This window comes from Lissotriton helveticus, chromosome 2_2, assembly GCF_964261635.1.
Source record: "Lissotriton helveticus chromosome 2_2, aLisHel1.1, whole genome shotgun sequence".
Classification (NCBI taxonomy): Eukaryota; Metazoa; Chordata; class Amphibia; order Caudata; family Salamandridae; genus Lissotriton; species Lissotriton helveticus.
The window spans coordinates 333,092,528-333,101,556 of record NC_136060.1 but is presented as its reverse complement, the minus strand read 5'-3'; the positions used below and the strand labels follow the sequence as shown (position 1 = coordinate 333,101,556).

Below are 9,029 nucleotides of genomic sequence, written 5' to 3'. Positions count from 1 at the left end.
AACCCAACCACAAACAACATGACCGCCCTCAAGGACGCCACCCGCAAACACAACCAGCTGAACCGATCCACCAAGAAATCAGCATTCAAGGATCGACTCGACAACAACGCCCACAACAGCAAGGAACTCTTCAGCATCGTCAAAGAGCTTACCAACCCCAGCGCCGGCACCAACGACATCACCCCCTATCAAGAACCCTGCGACTCTCTAGCCTCGTTCTCCCACAGCAAGATCGCTGACATACATAACAGCTTCGGCGAACAATCCACTCCCCTCACCACTGAACTGAAGCCCCCCACCACCACCCATTGCGCCTGGACCCCAATCAGCACCGAAGACACCATCCGCTTGATGAATTCCATCCACTCCGGATCACCAACCGATCCATGCCCCCACCACATCTTCAACAAGGCTGTCTCCGTCATCGCACCCCAACTCCGGGACATCATCAACTGCTCCTTCAACACTGCTACCTTCCCGGAAAGCTGGAAACATGCCGAACTCAGTGCCCTCCTGAAGAAACCTACAGCAGACCCCACCGAACTTAAGAACTAAAGACCCAAACACTGCCAAAACCAACCTACACGAAGGGATGAAAGACGTAGCCGAGTGGATGAAGAACAGCCGCCTAAAACTGAATTCAGACAAGACAGAAGTCCTCATCCTTGGATCATCCCCCTCCGCATGGGATGACTCATGGTGGCCTCCGGCCCTAGGCAGCGCGCCCAAACCTACGGACCATGCTCGCAACCTAGGATTCATACTAGACTCCTCCCTCTCAATGACCAGACAAGTCAACGCCGTCTCGTCATCTTGTTTAAACATCTGACGCATGCTCCGAAAGATCTTCCGATGGATCCCCACCGAAACAAGAAAGACGGTCACCCAAGCACTTGTCACAAGCCGACTGGACTACGGAAACACCCTCTACGCCGGAACCACAGCCAAATTACAGAAAAAACTCAAACGCATTCAGAACGCCTCCGCCCGACTCATCCTAGACATACCACGCCACAACCACATTTCCGGTCACCTGAGAGGCCTTCACTGGCTCCCCGTCAACAAGAGAATCAAGTTCCGTCTCCTCACCCACGCACACAAGGCCCTCTACGACTTAGGACCCAGTTACCTCAACACGCGACTGACCTTCTACACCCCCACCCACCATCTACGATCGTCCAATCAAGCCCTCTCCGCGATCCCACGCATCCAAAGAGCCACCATAGGAGGAAGATCATTCTCCTACTTAGCAGCCAAAACCTGGAATTCTCTTCCCACCCACCTCCGCCTTACACAGAACCACCTCTCCTTCAGAAAACAACTCAAAACATGGCTGTTTGATAAATAGCGAACCCCCTCCCTCAAGCGCCTTGAGACCCTCTGGGTGAGTAGTGCGCTATACAAATTTTGACTTGACTTGACTTGAATTGAGCCGTGGAAGACAGATTTCCAGCCTGCATCTACTCCATGGTCTCCGTTGACCTCCGCATCTGTGCCAACTCTGTGCTCTGATCACTGGTGCCTGTCTGACCTCACAGTTCTTGTATTAGATTCATTGCCCCAACAAGGTCAGCCAAGGTCTGTGGTAGAGCATGGTGCATACTGGGGGTGTCGATAGGGTCTGTACATGGTCCCTGATGGGACTCGGACACCCACTTATAGCATCGAGTTTGGTTGCCACGAGTTCGAAGCCCACCTGCAGCTGGTCAGCCAACTTCACCTGGCAACGCCACATACGTTGTTGGAACTCAATAAATTGGTCAGGGGGTGCTGGGAGACAGCTGTGGTGATGTGTGTTTCCTGCTGTGTCGTCTGTGCAGGTGGTGGGCTCACCTCGGGGCAGCTGGCCTGTCCTGCTTCTGGGGATGGGGTGCGGAGGCTCTCTACTATCCGTTGGAGGGTGTGGGTGCAGATGACCAGGGGGTCCTCTTCATCGTCACTGAAGATATGTCTGATCTGCTCTGCAATGTGAAAGGGAAGATGCAGGTTAACAGAGTTGTACATGTATGTTGGAGATTAGCAGATGTTTACGTTCAGACTGCATGCCAATGTACATTGTGACTGTTTTGTAGGGCTGGGCATAGTTTGCGTAGCGCCACTACGCACACTACGCAGAATTTTGGAAAAAATGTGTGGAAAACGAGTGCACATCCTGAGGGTCCTTGTGCCCGGGACAGGGGACCCTCGTGCCTGGGCAGGCTCCCTGATCTCCCCGGCCTGGCTGGGTTGGAAAGCAGGGACCAGCCCCGGGGCCTGGGTTTCAGTCAGGGCCTAGGGTTTGGGAGCCCCCGTCCTGCAGCCTGCCAAGAGTTCATCTGCCTGGGACAAGGGTCCCTGGTGCAGAGCCCCGGAGACCTGCAAGGCTCCATGGATCCCGGGCAGTCCTCCCCGGGCAGCTGGGCCCCAGGAGCGCCTGCGGGCCTCCCCATGCCTGAGGCCCAGTGTGGGGTTTCAGAGCCCCCCTGAGCCCTGCAGCCTCAGAGCCCTGCAGCCCCAGAGCCATGCAGCCCCCGAGCCCTGTAGCCCCGAGCCCTGCAAGGGCAGGTGAGAGCCCTCCTGCGAAGGCTCGGGGCAGGCAGATTGGCGTTATTTCGGTCCCGGCCATCTGGTCACACCAATCCCCTCGGCCATCTGGTAACAGGCAATGCTTTCCAATGGGATGACCAGATGGCCGGGCCGGCCTGGAAGTCCCGATGAGGGCTCATTTGCCTCCCAGATCCCAGCCAGGGCTCCAGGAGGTCAGGCAGGTTCACGCCTAGGGACCCCTGAGCCTCGTGGTGCGCACGGGTTCCCAAAAAGAGGGGTAGCCTTCCTCCGGATTACTAGGGGCATGGTACGACGGAACACCCCTCCCAGGCTTGCAGTTCTCTGCCGGGGACCAGATGGTCTATGCCTGGGAAACATCTCCCTAGGCGTCCGGGGCTCCCTCCTCCGGCCCGCTTCGTGGCAGAGTGCCCAGGACGGGCTCCTTGTTCCCCAGGCAGTCCTCCCCAGGCATCCGGGCCTGAGAGCTCCGGTGGTCCTTCCCCGGGCTTGAGGCCCAGCCGGGGTCCCCGAACCCCCCAGGAAGTAGAGCCCCCGAGCCCTGCGTGGGCAAGCGGGAACCCTACCGCAAAGGCTGGGGGAGGGCAGCTGGGAGTCCTTTTGGACCCAGACATCTGGTCTCACCTTTCCCCTTGGGCATCAATGCTTTCCAATGGGGCAACCAGATGGCCGGGCTTCCCTGGATGTTCCGATGACGGGCCATTTGCCTCCCCGATCCCAGCCAGGGCTCCAGGAGGTCTGGCGCGTTCGCGCCTAGGGTCCCCTGAGCCTTGCTGTGAGCACAAGTTCCCAGAAAGAAGGATAGCCTTCCACCGGATTACTTGGCGCAGTGTATGCCAGGACACCCCTCCCGGACTTGCGGTTCTCTGCCGGTGACCAGATGGGCTGAGCTCGGACAACACCACGGTCCGGGGGCTCCGGCCTACATATGGCAAAGTGCCTGGGATGGGCCCCATGGGTCCTGGACAGTCCTCCCCTGGGCATCCTGGTCCCGAGAGGTCCGGTGGTCCTCCCCGTGACTGAGGCCCAGCCGGGGTCCCCGAGCCCCCGGGAAGCGGAGCCCCTGGGAAGCGAAGCCCCTGAGCCCTGCATGGGCAGGCGGGAGCCCTACAGCGAAGGCTTGAGGTGGGCAACTGGGAGTACTTTCGGTCCCGCCCATCTGGTCGCACCAATCCCCTCGGCCATCTGGTCACACACAATGCTTTCCAATGGGGCGACCAGATGGCCGGGCTTCCCTGGAAGTTCCGATGAGGGGCCATTTACCTCCCGGATCCCAGCCAGGGCTCCCGGAGGTCGGGAGCGTTCGTGCCTAGGGTCCCCTGAGCCTCGCAGTGCGCACGAGTTCCCAGAAAGTGGGGTAGCCTTCCTCCAGATTACTAGGGGCAGGGTATGCTGGGACACCCTCCCGGACTGGCGGTTTTCTGCCGGTGACCAGATGGGCTATGCTCAGACAACACCTCTCCTCCGTCTGGGGGCTCCGGCCCACGGCGAGGCAAAGTGCCCGAGACGGGCTCTATGGGTCCCCGGCAGTATTACCCCGGGCGTCTGGGCCCGAGAGCTCTGCTGGTCCTCCCCGTGCCTGAGGCCCAGCTGGGGTCCCTGAGCCCCCGGGAAGCGGGGGGTCATTTGCCTCCTGGATCCCAGCAAGGGCTCCAGGAGGTCGGGTGCGTTCGCGCCTAGGGTCCCCTGAGCCTCGCGGTGCGCACAAGTTCCCAAAAAGGGGGGTAACCTTCCTCCGGATTACTAGGGACAAAGTTCTCTGGGACCCCTCTCGTCCTAGCGGTCCTAAGCCGGCAGCTGGACGTGCCAGGATGCCGCCCCAGCCAAGGGCCCGCCCTGGGGCCTGCCATGTGGCAGGCTGCCCTGGATGGGGTCCAGTGGGCCCAGGGAGCTTCCCCCTGTTGGTTCTGGGTCCAGGGGCCCCAGGGAGGGCGGCCTCCCCACTCCAGGCTCTGTCCTCGGTCCGGCTACGTGGCAGGGTGCCCGAACGTGGTCCCGTGGGCCCAAGGAGGTTTCCCCTGTGCCTTTGGGCCCGGGAGCCCCGGCTGGGTCCATGGGCCACGCCGGACCCAGGGTCAGGTGCTCCTGCCCTGGGCCCTGTCCCCCAGCCTGCCGCACTTCCAAAGGCCCAGGACGGGGTTCTGTTGTGCCCGGGGATCCTCCCCTTGCTTCGCTGGGTTCAGGAGCTCCATCTGGGGCCCCTGAGGGCTCCGTGGAGGGGGACCTCCACACCCCAGGCTCCGTCCTTGGTCCTGCCATGTGGCAGGGTGCCCGGGATGTGTCCGGCATGCCCAGGGAGGCTTCCCGTGTGACTCTGGGCCCGGGAGCCCCGGCTGGGTTCGGGGGCGCCGCAGGGCCTCGGGTCGGGTGCTCCGGCCCTGGGCCCTGGGCTCCATCCCCCAGCCTGCCGCACTGCCAAAGTCCCAGGACGGGGTTCTGTTGTGCCAGGGGAACCTCCCCTTGCTTGGCTGGGTTCAGGAGCTCCATCCAGGGCCCTTAAGGCCTTGGGGAGGGTGGCCTCCCTACCTCGGGCTCCGTCCTTGGTCCTGCCGCATGGCGGGGTGCCCGGCATGGTGTCCGGCAGGCCCGGGGAGGCTTCCCCTATGCCTCTGGGCCTGGGAGCCCCGGCTGGTTCCAGGGGCCCCACCTCGCCCCAGGTTGGGTGCTCCGTCCCTGGGCACGTCCCCCAGCCTGCCACACTGCCAAAGGCCCAGGACGAGATTCCGTTGTGCCTGGGGAACCTCCCTTTCCCTGGCTGGGTTCAGGAGCTCCATCCTGGGCCCCTGAGGGCCCTGGAGGGTGGCCTCCCTACACAAGCTCCTTCCTCGGTCCTGCCAGGTCCTGGATCGGTTGCTCCAGCCCTGGGCCCCATTCCCCAGCCTGCCGCACTGCCAAAGGCCCAGGACGGGGTTCCGTTGTGCCCGGGGGGCCTCCCCTTGCTTGGCTGGTCTCAGGCGCTCTGGCCGGGGCCCCTGAGGGCCCCCGGGGAGGGCAGCCTCCCCACCATGGGCTCTGTCCTGCTGCATGGCAGGGTGTCCAGGACTAAGTCTGGAGGGCCCGCGGAGGTGTCCTCTGCGCCTTCAGGGTTGGGAGACCTGGCTGGGTCCTGGGGCTCCGTCGGGCCCAGGGTAGGGTGCTACGGCCCTGGACCCCGTGCCCTGGCCTGCTGTTCCACCAAGGGCCCAGGACAGGGGTCCGTCGGTCCCATGCAGGCCTCACCTGCTTGTCAAGGTGTCCGAGGTCCCCTGGTCGGAGGACCCGTCAGGTCCCCCCTCACAGCCTCCATGGCTGGGCCCAGCTGGGGCCCTGGGCCTCCGGTCCCCCATGCCCTGACGCCCGCTCATTCTTTTGTTGGGGCACAGAGTGACTGGATGGCTTCCCTTTCGTGCCCGGCCATCTGGTCGCACCTTTCCCCTCGGCCATCTGGTCGCATAGATCCCCTCAGCCATCTTGTTGCACCCAATGCTTTCCTCTTTCTCGATTCTGTGGGTGGTGGTGCTTGGCCGTTCTTAGTTGGTAGAGAGATTTGTCTGGGTAATTCCGATAATGAACAAGACTCCTCCATGCTAACTAGTTACGTGACCCCCAGCGGTCGGCGTCCAACTTCTTAGAGGGACAAGTGGCGTTCAGCCACACGAGATCAAGCAATAACAGGTCTGTGATGCCTTTAGATATCCGGGGCAGCATGCGCGCTACAGTGAACGGATCAGAGTATGTCTACCCTTCACCGACAGGTGCGGGTAACCCGCTTAACCCCGTTCGTGATAGGGATTGGGGATTGCAATTATGTCTCATGAATGAGGAAATCACAGTAAGTGCAGGTAATGGAGTCCCTGCCCTTTGTACACACCGCCCGTCGCTACTATCGATTGGATGGTTTAGTGAGGTCCTCGGATCGGCCCTGCCGGGGTCGGCAACGGCCCTGGCAGAGCGCAGAGAAGACGATCAAACTTGACTATCTAGAGGAAGTAAAAATCGTAACAAGGTTTCCGTAAGTGAACCTGCGGAGGACCCGACTGACGCGTGAGGGACCGGGCATGGCGGGCGGCCCCCGTCCCCTGTCCCTCTCCGAGATAGAACCCAAGTTCACTCGGCACAGACCCCCAACGTGGTGGGGGAAACCGAATGGCAGTGCATCCCCGGGCTGATACCAACCCTCCCTCAAAAGGCCCAGGCACCGGCTGGGCCGTCCCGCACCCGAGTCCTGACCCGACTGGGGTCTTGGCGACGGAAGAGTGGCCCTTCTCGCGCGGCAGGGTGGCCTGGAAGAGAAGGAGCCGAGGGCCTGCGAGGGAACCCCGGCTCCTCTCGGTGGGAGGCGTGTGGGATGGGGAGCCGCCTGGCTCTTTCATTCCGGTGCCTCCGACCTGGGCAAAGGGTGGGGTGGGCTGATCGCCAGCCCACTGGCATGCCTCGGGGCCGCCCGGCGACGGACGGCTGATGTGCAGGTGAAGCGACCCTCCTTCGCTGCCAGGTGCCCGGTATGACCTGGTCCAGTGCGGCTGGGCCGAGGGGTTTGAAGACTCGTGCGGTCCCTTCCAGTTACCCTGGGAGGGACTGGCGTCTGCGGGACTGCCTCCACCCATCGCACTGGGAGCCCCCTTCCTTTCCCGTGGGTGGGTGGGGCGGACTCCCTGGCCGAGCGCCGGGCAATGTTTCTTTCTCCCAACGGTGCAGTCTGACCCCCAGAGGCGAAGTCTTGAACAGGGCACCCGGGCCGTCTCGCCACCCAGGCAGCGGATGGACGGCATCGCCTTCCTCCCGCCTCTCCTGCGCCTGCAGGTGGGTGAACGTCTTTGAAAAGTTGCCTGTGACTCTTGGCGGTGGATTACTCGGCTCGAGCATCGATGAAGCAGGCAGCTAGCTGCGAGAATTAGTGTGAATTGCAGGACACATTGATCATCAACACTTCAAATGTACCTTGCGGCCCCGGGTTCCTTGTGGCCCCGGGTTCCTTGCGGCCCCGGGTTCCTTGTGGCCCCGGGTTCCTGCCAGGGCTATGATTGTCTGAGGGTCGCTCCATTGTCAATCGCCCCGGGGCTTCCCCGGGAAGTGGCTGGTGCCATCGCAGGGTTAGCTCTGCTTCCCCTTCATCCCCCCACAAGGTCAGACCCCCCGATCGCCCGTGGCAGGGTCTCTCGCCGGGTTCTGCCACAGAGGCACGCTGCTGGCGTGCCTGGCCCCTGAGAAAGGGGTCTGGTGACCGGTCCACCCCAGGACCCATCCCGGGCCGCCTGGCTGCCGGCCGCACTCGTCTTGGGCGCCCACCTCTGCGCTCAGCGTCCCCGGGTAGGGCAATCGTCGAATCCCCACCCGGCGGCGGGTGCGGGAAATGTGGCGTACAGAAGTCCTTCTGATTGAGGCTCACCCCGCGGACAGTGTTAGGCCCGTAGCAGCCCCCGGCGCGCCGGGATCGGGTCTTCTCGAAGTCGGGTTGCTTGGGAATGCAGCCCAAAGCGGGTGGTAAACTCCATCTAAGGCTAAATACGGGCACGAGACCGATAGCCAACAAGTACTGTAAGGGAAAGTTGAAAAGAACTTTGAAGAGAGAGATCAAGAGGTAAACGGGTGGGGTCCGTGCAGGGCACACAATCGGGCACGCCACCTCCGCCAGCAGTAACTTCAACTACAGCCACAACACTGGACTCTCCTGGACCGACCATCATTGGAAACATCACATCTTCACCTTGCCCACCGAACACCAATCCCAACATCGCACCCACTTGCAGCAGGATCAAGGCCACCGAAGAATGTCTCATCAACTCCCTCCACACCACCACTCACCAATGCTTCCAAACGATGACACTGCAGCGCACAAACACCACCGATGGATCTCAAACAGTGCCGACATTTGCGTACTCCTCATGAACGGCACTGCGTCAGTACCTTCCGCCTGCCTGATGGCAGGTGTGATGGTGATGCAGTGCCACAGGGATAGGCTGGCCCTACGCATTGCTGGAGTTTCGTCATGATTGTGACACGACTGCAGCAACGCGTGACTTTAGAGCAGACAGATACGTCAGTATTCCTGACGTATCTGTCATTACTTCCGTCATGGAGCACTGTCCAGTGAATATAGCGCATCCATGCTGTCGTAAGAAGGGCATTGTGAGAAGTGTCTTGACGCAGCGCTGCAACACTTTTCATGACTGGGGCCCAGGAATGCGCACTATCTTATTGATGGTGTGCATGCCTGCACTGTAGTTTTGTCGCAGGGCAGCGCTGCAACATTGCTTGCAGCGCTGTCCAGCACCAAAACCTGCTGAGATGTGGCCCCAAGTGTTATCCTCATTCTTAAGACCATCTATTTTCTGATCTTAAGTAACTGGCTCTAACTGCATTAGAGTCATTTTTTTTGGTCTTCAGAAGTTCAAGGATCCCCTTGTAAATATGGAGTAGTGGTTTTGCAGCCGCTTTTGCAAGGGAACGCCTCACCCGCATAGACATATAATATAGAAGTTGCGATCTTTACAACAGACATTTTC

General features: G+C 61.1%; 1 pseudogene; it reads left to right on the top strand.

Annotated features, from left to right (window-relative positions):
* Window positions 1–7,356: 7,356 nt before the first annotated feature.
* On the top strand, window positions 7,357–7,515 carry LOC144821999 (5.8S ribosomal RNA; annotated as a pseudogene).
* Window positions 7,516–9,029: the final 1,514 nt, after the last annotated feature.